The sequence below is a fragment of the Lactuca saligna genome, chromosome 1, assembly GCF_052625555.1.
Source record: "Lactuca saligna cultivar CGN05327 chromosome 1, ASM5262555v1, whole genome shotgun sequence".
Taxonomy (NCBI): domain Eukaryota; kingdom Viridiplantae; phylum Streptophyta; class Magnoliopsida; order Asterales; family Asteraceae; genus Lactuca; species Lactuca saligna.
The window spans coordinates 76117986-76130601 of NC_136417.1; positions in this window are offsets into that span (position 1 = coordinate 76117986).

The following is a 12616-nucleotide window of genomic DNA, read 5'->3' on the forward strand; positions in this document are numbered from 1 at the left end:
ATCGCCATATAGTTCGTATTTTACAATGTTTTTAATGGCTTCGGGTCTTCAAATCAATCTAAAAAAATGTAGGTTATTAGGGATTGGAGTTCCATACCCGGAAATGGAATCAACAACGACTATGATTGGTTGTATCGCGAGCAAAATGCCTTTTTCTTATCTTGGAGTCATGGTTGGTGGTTCTATGTCAAAGTTGGCTTATTGATCTGATATGTTAAAGAAGGTGGCAGAGCGGTTATGAAAGGTCTAGTATGCTCAAGAGTTATATTAAAGTGATAATTAACATATGATATTAATGGGTCACACTAACAACAACTTGATATAATTGATTATTTATTAATAATTGATTTTAATAAATATTCAATAAAACTCATATAATTAAATTGGAAATTATTTATTTCTAGGAAATAATAATTTTTAGTAAGTAACACAATATAAATCATATGGTATGATTTATAAGTAATGTACATTATTTTGGACTAAAAATACTTTTGCCTTTTAGCCAAAAGCCAAACTTTATAACTTATAAAAGAGCTTGTGAGTTTTTTTTATAAAAGTTTGACTTCTTTTTATATCATAAAATTGTGACATGCTTCTGGGAAGCATGTTATGGGCTTTTGATTATTTAAAAGAAAAGAATTACATGTCTTAAAATCATGGGGAGACAAGTAGGATTTAGGAGACATTATTGTCTTAAAGTGTTAAGGACTTATGGTCAATAAAATCACTTTATGCTTATAAAAGATGAGGCTTGCAGTCATTCTTACTTGCTTGATGAAATTGTCGAAACCATTTATCTCCCTCTCATTCTCTCTTAATTAGTTAAAAACACTTGAAATTACTTGCATCTTCATGCCCTCTTTAAGTTCATATTGGGTTTGAACTTAAAGCTTAAGGGTTTAAGAGTTTATGGACTAGCATCTACATCAAGTTGAGTCATTGTTGGTGTCTCAAAGGTTCCAAATTTTTCATCAACTTCCAAGCCTCCTAAGAGGATCCAAAGAACAAAAAAGGTTGTTATTTTTCATCATTTCTATGGTTGGTGTTTTAATATTTCTATAACTTGCAAAAAGATCCTTGGTGGGTGTAAAATGTTATGTTATGTTCAAAATTTTAAGACTTTCGTTGCCGTATTTTTATAGTTTATGAAATTATTTTTGAACTAAAACCCAACAATTGGTTTCAAGAGCCACCTTGCACGTTTGGTTAAATTTTTTGATTTTTGGAAATATTAGTTTCTGGAGAATATGGATGACTTGTTTTTGAATAAAAATAATTTCATACATATTTTCTATGACAACTTTATATTTGTTATTTTATTTGACAAAAGTTTTCATGCATCTTTTGTCATCTAAAAGTTGTCTTAGAAAAACAAAGGTTGTTTTATGTGTATGTTGATGTGTATATTATGTGCATAAACTAGCTAATGACCATTATGATTGTTGTGTTGTTGTGCATAGACTAGCCAATGACCATTATGATTGTTGTGTTGTTGTGTATATTGTATGTAATAATTAAATAGATTAGTTTTCGTGTATATTTTTTAAGTAATCATTGATTTACTATGGGGATGATTTCTAGGTTGTGATTTAGTGAGGTGTTTAAGTGGGATTTCCAAACAGTATACTAAGTATACCAAATGGACCCTACCTCCGATATGATCCTACCTGTTTCTTACATACTTGATAGATCATGAAAGTAGACTTTGATTTAATGATGAATCTAGACTAATAAATATTCGCAATAAAGATTAGACTAAAACTTATCGATAATAGTGTTATGTTTCGTCCAACGAAAATACAATCATTAGAAGCGAAGCGTTGCCCGAGTTTGGAATCATCACATTGAGAAGTGAGTGCATAATCCCTTTCATGAACATGATTTTAATACAAGTATTGAATAATGTATTAAATGTTTGTTGGTGTGTAAAATATTTGATATTGCTTGAAATACATGTTAAGAACATATCTAATAATATATGATAATTTAAGATACAGAGTAAACCTAAATTAATTTAGAGGAATATCGGGTAGTATCTCTTTATGAGAATGAGTGAGATAAAGAAAGAGAGTCGAAATTTCAAAATTTTCATTGATCCGAGAGCATTGATTAGACATAGTCAATTGTCCCTAGTCCGAGAGTATGGAATGAGCATAATTATTGATCCGGGAGTATGGATCAGACATACCCGATCTGGGAGTATGGATTAGGTAAGGAGGTTAATTTTAGATCCGGGAGTATGGATCAGGTAAAAAGTTTAATTTTAGATCCAGGAGTATTGATAAGGTAAAAAGGTTAATTTTAGATCCAGGAGTATGGATCAGGTAAAGAGGTTAATTTTAGATCTAGGAGAATGGATTAGGTAAAGAGGTTAATTTTAGATCTAGGAGTATGGATTAGGTAAAGAGGTTAATATCAGATCCAGGAGTATGGATTATGAAATATGGTAATTTTTAGATCCGAGAGTATAGACCGTATCGTTATGAGGGTTGTCGGGGAGGGATGAAATTGCTTATATGATGTGAAATTGTATATATCGTGAGTTATATATATATATATATATATATATATATATATATATATATATATATATATATATATATATATATATATATATATATATGGTATAACATTGTGGCATTGAAATCCCTATATACTCACCAGGTTTCTCAACCTGACGCACTCAGTTTATTTGTATCACAGGTGTCGATAGGAAGCTACATTACATTGAGAGATTAAAGGAGATGTAAATCACTAGTTTAAATGAATCTAAGGTCTGTTTATGTTTCTGTATTGAAGATGACATCCCAATGTTTTAATATAAACAAAATACATTTCTTCGGAAATGCTTTGACAACATTGTTATCATGTTTTTATGTGAAAAAATTCCACAATATTATTCTTTAAAATGAATACTCTGATTTTTGAATAAGCATAAATAAAAATTTTAAAATGAATGTGAATTTAAGGATATCACAGTTGGTATCAGAGCATTAGTTTAAGCGAACTAGGAATAAGAATTTATTTCTATACTTAAACTTAGAATGTTAAGCGATGATTGTGAGGAGTGTGTCTAATATGTTTTAGGAAGTACACCTGAATAGACACGAACACTAGCTCATTTACGGAAGATGCCTAAATTGCTTTTATGTGCCAAATGATTTGCTATGCTTTATTATGCTATCGTTTGATCGGATCTATGGTCTGTTGCTGACCAGATTTGGAAACTTTATGTGTTCAATTTTCTAAACGTTTAATTACTATATTAGAACTGGCATGTGATTTTGCGATGTAATAAGGAGGAATACGCATGTAAACCCTCATCTTTCTATATTCTTGTCTCGATACACCAAACGACTGCTTTGGTGTACAGAACATCATGGTGAAGACTCGTAGTGAATTGAGTAAATGGAGGAAAGGAGAAGGCTTACAATACTGAATGGTACCTATCAGAAGATATCGTAAAGTGATATCTTGCCTTTAGAATGTGTCTAATAAATAAAACATCTAGTATGAGAGAAGTACACTTTCGATTAGTAGAAAGAAATATTTTTTGTATAATCCATGAAGTTATCCCATCGTCTGACATTTCCATCACCAACCGAGTTGAAGCAGAATTGATAACTGAAGATACGCATGGAAGAAGTCGTAGTAGAGTCTTGGGAAAATTATATGATTGTTTAGACACATTTGTATGTGTTAAAATTCTTTTTGTGATAATGACTTGGAGAACTACGAGATAATACTTAGGACAAGTGTGAATAGGCGTGAAAGGTAGTAGAGGCTTATACTAATGGAACCGCAAGGCGCGCGCTTGGATCAGGGAAAGTCACAAGGTAACCAAGGCACTAGTAATTGATTCCATTTTTTCATGTATATCATTATCATCGTTTCGGTAATGACTAAGAAGATGATTATTATTCTAACCCTAGTGGTCATATCATGTCGAGTCCGACTAAGATGAGTATGTTAAATGGTTAAGAGAACCAAGATCGATGTAGCATCTGACTTAAGAAAAAATATTGATGCGAACAATAATCAAAGAGATCAATAGAAGTATCGTGCATAGCTGTTAAAGTAAGAAGCTTGTAGGTAGAAGTGCTACACACTAGAATGTGATTATATCACATTAGAATATGAACGAAGGTATATTTCATTCTGGAATTTGACTCAAAAAGACCTGAGTCTAAGCGTTGCATCATACGATGAGAGGTCAATAGAACGTGACCCATTGGTCAATTGTGGTAATCAAAGAGCTTATCCTATGTTTCTAAGAAGGAGAAGGAGTCTCCAATAATGATCGATATTGTGACATAAAGTTCATGATTAAGAGTCTAACATGAGACAAAGAGTGGGTACAAGATCGAGCACCACTTGCATTAAAAAGGACCGAGAGTTAGATACTCATTCGAAGGAATATAAAAGTTACAATTATTACCTAGGATGAAGAGATAACATATGGAGTCATTATACATCCCTATTTTGTTGATGATTCTGGGACGTAATCATCATAAGGGGGAGATAATTGTAACGCCTGCATATTTGAGCAATTCAATTGGTAGATAATAATAAATAATCTTAAGTAAGGTATAGTATATGTCACAAGGGTTTCATACATATAAAGAATGCCGAAATCCGAGTTATAACGAAGAAGTTATGACATGTCGAAGTTTTACTGAAAAACCGACACGACACCGGGAATCGTAGAAAGTGAATTTTTGATAAACTACTTTTTAGCCTTAGTGATCTAACACAAATTTGTAGTATACGTTAAACCTATATCATACATAAAAAGAACGCCCAAATCTGACTTCGTATGAGGAAGTTATGATTTTTCTAAGATTTGGCACAACAGTGCACAACCTGAAATTCGAATTTTAGATTGATCAAATTTTGGCCAATGCAACCTAAATGAGAATTGAATATATCATTAATAAGAGCTCAACGATAAAAATATAGACAAAAACGGAGTCCGTATGTAGAAGTTATGAATCCCACACAGTCATTTAACAGTGTACTCTACTCATACTAATAAATTTAAAATTTGTCGAGAATTAGATGATAGAGTCAAAAGGAGAGTTGTAGATCTTGTCAATACATATTCTTGGATATAAATAACATTGAAAACAGAGCTCATATGCAAATGTTACGAGGTTTAGAAGTCGGGAGTGTGCTGCTACGAAGGGGGTGACATGGCGTGATATGATCCATTGCTTTCTCCCTAAGTCCTTCCACTAGATGGTGACATGTGGCACCCAAATCGAACTGTTGGAGGCCCAACTCTATGAGTTCAGCTGTATTTTAGCGTATAAATACCATGCAATAGTGCATTCATTCTTCACACCAAAACCCACTTCTCTTTCTCTCTCTCTCTCTCTCTCTCTCACTACACACTCTCTAAACCCCCAAAAACTAGTCTCCTCAAGGCACTAGAGGAAATCCCTGGAGCGCCCGAAGGCTCCAAGAAGAAGAGCTTTCAGCTCAGAAACTTTGCTTCAGCGAATCCCGATTTTGAGAAAAACTCGTTGTAAGTGAGTTATGCTTACCCTACTTTAAATATAACTTATGTTTAAGTTCACTATCGTTATTATGAACTTATAAACAAGATTTATCAGTGATTCTAAGTCGTTATATTAATTGATCTACTATGGGGATGATGTCTAGGCTGTGATTTAGTAAGGTGTTTAAAGTGATATTTTCAAACATTATACTTCGTATACCAAATGGACCCTACCTCCGATATGATCCTACCTGGTTGTTCCTTATTTGATAGATCCTAAAAGTAGACTTTGATTTAATGATGAATCTAGACTAATAATTAGTCACAATAAAGATTAGACTAAAACTTAGCGATAATAATGCTAGGTTTCATCAAAGGAAAATAAAATCGTTAGAAGCGAAGCACTGCCCGAGTTTGGAATCATCACTTTGACAAGTAAGTGCATAGTCCCTTTCGTGAACATAGTTTTAATAAAAGTATTGAATAATTTATTAAATGTTTGTTGATGTGTAAAATATTTGATATTACCTGAAATACGTGTTAAGATCATATTTGATAATATATGATAATTTAGGATAAAGAGTAAATCTAAATTAATTAAGAAGAATATTGGGTAGTATCTCTTTATGAGAATGAGTGAGATATACATAGAGAGTCGAAATTTAAAATTTTCCTTAAAAAAAGAGCATTGATTAGACATAGTCAATTGTCCCTAGTCCGAGAGTATGGAATGGGCATAATTATTGATCCGGGAGTATAGATCAAACATACCGATCCGGGAGTATGGATTAGGTAAGGAGGTTAATTTCAGATTCGGGTGTATTGATCAGGTAAAAAGTTTAATTTTAGATCCAGGAGTATGGATAAGGAAAAAATGTTAATTTTAGATCCGGGAGTATGGATCAGGTAAAGAGGTTAATTTTAGATCTAGGAGAATTGATTAGGTAAAGAGGTTAACTTTAAATCCAGGAGTATGGATTAGGTAAAGAGGTTAGTTGCAGATCCAGGAGTATGGATTATGAAATATGGTAATTTTTAGATCCGGGAGTATAGATCGTATGGTTATGAGGGTCATCGGGGTGGGATGAAATTGCTTATATGATGTGAAATTGTATATATCATGAGTTCTAAATTATATATATGGTATAAAACTGTGGTATTGAAATCCCTATTTACTCACCAGGTTTCCCAACCTGACTCACTCAGTTTATTTGTATCATAGGTGTCGATAGGAAGCTATGTTACACTGAGAGATTAAAGGAGATGTAAATCACTAGTGTAAATGAATGTAAGGTCTATTTATGCTTATGTTTATGTATTGACGATGGCATCCCAAAGTTTTAATATAAACAAAATACATTTCTTCGGAAATGCTTTAATAATATTATTATAATGTTTTTCTGGGAACAATTTTCGCAATATTATTCTTTAAAATGAATACTCTGATTTTTGAATAAGCATAAATAAAATTTTTAAAATGACCGTGAATTTGGGGATGTCACATACAAGATGTAACAAGAAATGAAGTTGGAGCAATTTTTAGAAGATAAAAGGGAAAATTTCGAGTTCAACATATGCTAGGCAGAACATGACAACTTTTGAAAAGTGTCATGAATGCTAGACGTGTGTTGAACGTAAAAATATCACTTTTTGAAAAGTGTCATGAAAGCTGCAGTTTTTTCCTTTATATAAGCCTTTCAAAACTTTTGCAAGCAATGATTGCTTACTCATGTGGGAGCTTCTAAAACAACATTACAAGAAGATTTTTGGTCCCCTTAAATACCCCTTTAGGAATGGAGTTGACATCTTTTATGTTGGCTCACAAAAAAATCATTAGTTGGTTATGTTTATGCACATATCTTTTTATGCATGTTTGTGTTGTTTATTTTATGCAATTGTTATGTGTGCTTGATAAATTAGTTTTTCACATGCTAAAATAATTTTGGACAAAATAAGCATCACGTGGAGTTTGGTTTTCGAAATTGGACATAAGATGTAACAAGTTATTATTTAAAAATAAAACTCAGTTTTATAAAATCGTTAATAACGGCAAATTTTGAAATACTCCATTATACGTTTTAAAATAGTGATTTTTGTAACTTAAACAAACTCCAAAGTTTTAATAAAGATATAAAAGGTTCAAATGCACTCAAAATTAATACCAGTTATTTAAATTAAATTACGTCAAATTATATACAAAATAGCTTTTTATATAGAACCTTTAAAAGAGATTTTCTTTTGAAAATTGATACCATGGTTTATTATATGCATGTAATAAACATGATATGGTATGTTTTTAAACTAGAATTATAAAATATATGAAGAATTTTTTTTTTACAAACCTCAAATCTATGCAATACTTTTGAAGAACACTCGCACATCTCTTGTATGACTAATGGGATAAAGGATACCTAACCGCTTAGTGTTATCCTATAATAGTTGGGGTTTCTTTGCGATTTCCATAACCATGTTATAGGCCGATTACACAAGTTTTTTAAATTGGATGATTTGATCGGAAATCTTTTGTGATAAATGATACCTAAGTAAGAGAGTTCTAAGGCATAGATGGGATCAAACATGTCTAATTAAATTTGTTATTAGAGATCCCATAAATATAGGAATTATACAGCAAGATATAATTGGTAATCGATATATATCGGGTTGGATTCAAATGGATGGTATAAAGGATACCTAACCATTTATTTGTTTTGCAACTTAGATCCTAAACTTTGATATTTAATGTTTTTGAAAACTAAAAGGGTATTAATTATTGAAGATTAAATATTGAAAATACTAAATTAATTTTGTTAAAATTGTGTAGTTAAATAATCCATTCTCATTATCATGAATTGTCATTTTCTTTAATGATTTAATGAAACAATAACATTCAATAGATACAACTTCAATGAATAGGTTCATGTCTTAAGAAACTATCACATAAGAGATATGAAATGGTATACAATTAAAGGTCCTAGTCCTAAACTATTTTTTGAGCAATAAACCTGAACATTATACCTAGTAAAGGCATCACTGTGATGATAAAGATGTCTCTAACATCAAACTAGGAAAGCTACAAGGCCAAAAGAGTCACCTTGTATGATTCAGGAGGCCCATGTTTTATGTACTGAACACCTTGAAGCCCAAGAAATCTACTAAAGCCCATATAGATGGATTTTGTTTCTTTTATGGAGAAACTGTACAATGGAAGAAGACCTACTCCTTTTATTTGGAAAGAAATTCTGGAAGAGACTAGTACTTCTAGTATCTACTAGATAGAACTCATACTTTTCACATAACATTTAGGTACTTGGTACTTAAATGTTAATCTATCATTTGTAAATGGTGTGCAGATATTTATTGAAGAGTAACCAAGTTGAGCACAATCAAGTTGGAACTACACTCTCAGAATTTAGTTTATTATTTATGTTTAGAACATAAGGTACTTGTAATGTACAACGATATTTGTTTTGGAACAATGTATGTTTTAATTTAGCATGTTTAAATTTATGTCTTAGTTATTTTATTCAAATGGTTGATAATTTAGTCAATCGTTTTTTATAATGATAATATCCATATTCTGAAATGGTTAGCTTCTATTTTTGAGACTAGACCTCTTAATAGAATTGTAAAGTAAATATCAATTTTTTATAAATAAAATTAATTTCTATATACAAGAACTTTTGACTTAAACTTCTTTTAAATTAACCTCATCTTTGGCATTGTTATCTTTATTATATAAATGGCATTAATATATTCCAACTTCAAGAAAGGGATATTTGAAGGCAAATAATGTAGTTTATTTGACATATGTGAACCTTATTTATCTGTAAAAGATTCTTAATGATATTTTCACTAAAGTATAAAGAAAATAATTAAGGAACTATGCACTTTGGTGTATGACTTCCTTTCTAAAGAATGTCTAAGATTAAGAATAAGATATCAAATAAAATTTATTAATGACTATAGTAGTTATAATTATATTTTACGTGGTAAAGCATAATTGTGATATCTTTGTTGAATGTTTCAAAAGTTAAGAGACAAACTGGTAAGAACCATCAAATGCCTTAATGATAATAAAGGATGAACTAAATCTTACTTGGTATGACTAACTTTCTAATCAGTAGAAATATCATCCTTTAATCTTTTGGGGATAGTACTTCAATCATTGTTAATTGTATCTTGAATATAAATACCAAATGATAAGTAGATTAAAAACTTTATAAGACTTGGTATGGAAAGGCTCCATCCTCATCTTACTAAATGTTTTATGGATTTGAAATTGATGTTGGACTAAAACTTCTAAACCCAAAATCTACAAAATACATATTTGTATATATAATACTTTAAATGTGGCTTAGATTGTTATATGCAAACCCAAAAAGAATATGTTCTCTTATTCTTGTGAAATCTAAGTTAGTAGAAAGCAAGATTCTAATGACAAAGAAAGTGGGAGGTACATGAAACTTGAAGCACCTCAAGAACCATAACCTTATGTAGTAATAGTTGGCACTAGTTTTAACAAGGATTTTTAAACTTGAATAATATCTATTCACAAACACAAATTGTTTGCATTAATGTTACAAATCATCTATGACTTGAGAAATGTGGAATCTCTCATTGATGAGCTTTTATTGATGGTTTCTGTAAAATCCATCAAATACCAAGATGCTATGTCAGATCTCAAATCTGACAAATGACTTAGAGTCATGAAAATGAGATGTAATCCATGTATGATAATCAAGTATGGGCTTGATTAAAATTTTCCCTTATGGCAAGGCTATAAGGAGTAAACGATTCTTATAGAAAGAATAAATTACATGGATAACCATACACATTTAAAGCTAGAATTGTAGTACAAGGATTTTCTCATACTCATGTCATTGACTATGGTCCTCATCATTTTTTTTCACAAGTAGCTATGATTAGATCAACAAGGATATTATTTACTATAAATTCATATTCTTAATATGAGATATACCAAATAAATTTCAAGAAAGACTGCTTTTTCTAATAGACATCTACTGGAATATCTATATAGATTAGCCTGGAGGTTTTCTTAATCCATGTTATCCTAACAAAATGTGTAGAGCTTGAGATCCACTTGTGGATATAAAGAAAACATCTCAATGTTATAATCATCAAATTATGTAAAACCATAAGGTGTGTTTTTATATCAAAATGAATAGAACATCTGTGTTTACTAAGAACTAGTGGGAGCATAGTGAAATTCCTAATCTTGTATGAATGTGACAGTGTTAGTCATTTGAAATCACGTTCTGAGTAAGCAATGTCGTTTTCACCTTGACTCGGAAAGTGTTTCTAAAATGAAAGACTTAGGAAAGAGAAGATACATTCTTGGAATACAAAATCTATAAGGAATAGAGAAAGGGAATGGTAAAAGATTCAAGTCCTTATACATATATTGACAAGTTCTTGAAAAGGATAAAGACACAAGATACTTTTGGATAACTCTTAGCATTGTCATATGGCAACATTTTGAGATAGCCTCAAAAGTACATAGCTCATTGGATTGAACTAGATGTAATTATTTATATTGTATTTTCTTAACAAACATAGGACATGGTATTTGATCATGATGTAAGCATGTCATAGGATACTAATTGAATACATGGTTAAGTCATTAGATGACTAAGAGAGCATTCTAAGAGTACTTTAGAAGAACTAAGAGAATGTATACGAGATAGTCAATTTAGAAAAGGATCTTTATGGAAAGAGCTACACAAGATGTTAATTTCTAAACAAATATAAATAGTTATGAATTATAATTGAATTTTGACTTCATTATGGAATGAGAAGTAAGTTTTGTTGGAATGAGGTCCAAGAAAAACATAATAACACAATCTGCTACAAAATAAGAATACGTTACTTTAACAGTTGAATTCAAATATGATTGGATAAATGGGATCATTGAAAAACTATGTTGATTTCTGTCATTCAAGGATAACATAGAAATCTTTGTGACTTCGAGAGTACACTTAATCAAGCTAAGAGACTCTATGTTACGAAAGAACACCAATAATATTCTCCAAGATATTTAACTATACTTATAGTAAAGTTAAGTATGGAGATGATAGTATTTATAGAATTCACACAAATTAAATTTTGTAAGATCCATTGATAAAATCATTCTTTTGAGTTAAGTATGAATGATCATACTTCAACTATAAGACTTTATTATTCTAGAAATGGGTTTTTGATTTGAATTTAGTATTTGGGTATTGGAACATTATAACAACAACTATCAGATAATGTTATAATATATTGGGATATAGTCATCACATTAATACTTCTTGTGTTATGTATTAACATGTTTAATCCATGAATAACGTTATTATTCTAAAAGTTCATAGTCGGTTATATTTATGGGAGCAATTATGAAGTAAGACTAATATAAATTGGATAGGTTGACTCTCACTAGATGAAATTAGGCAAGTGGTTGTAACCAAGTTTCATAGATACTATCAAAGAACTAGTATTAAACTAACCCACATCAAGATCATCTCATGGATTGCTATCATGAATGATACTTGATTAAAAGGTACTAACTTTGTATCCTTAACACCTGAGATACATAGTGGGACTTAAGTGCAGGGAGTACTATGCTTTGATATGGTTAAATGTTGTTCCTTAATCGGGTAGTTATAAAAGCCATTTTCAGGTATGATGTGAACTATGCAAGAGGCTTATGTTGTCAATATGGGGTTTGTTCCTCTTATGTGTTGAGAGTTAGACATCTAAGGCGCCTTCCCAAAATTTGAACAACTAATGAGACTAATCGAGATCCGTATCTCATATTCAACATGATGTCTGTAGCAAAGGGATAACTGATAAAATTCCCTTATACACCAATTGTAGCTTTGAGCTTTTTAGGAAATGGGCGTTGATAGAATGGCACAAAGTCGTATGTTGTTGGGGGCAGTGAAATGTTGCTAGATGTTCACCACTATCTATATCAGTCTAATATGAGTCTTGTGCAAGTGGGAGATTGAAAGGTCTAGTATACTCAAGATTCATATTAAAGCGATATTTTTAACTAGCATATGATACTAATGGGTCACACTAACAATAACTTGATATAATTGATTATTTATTAGA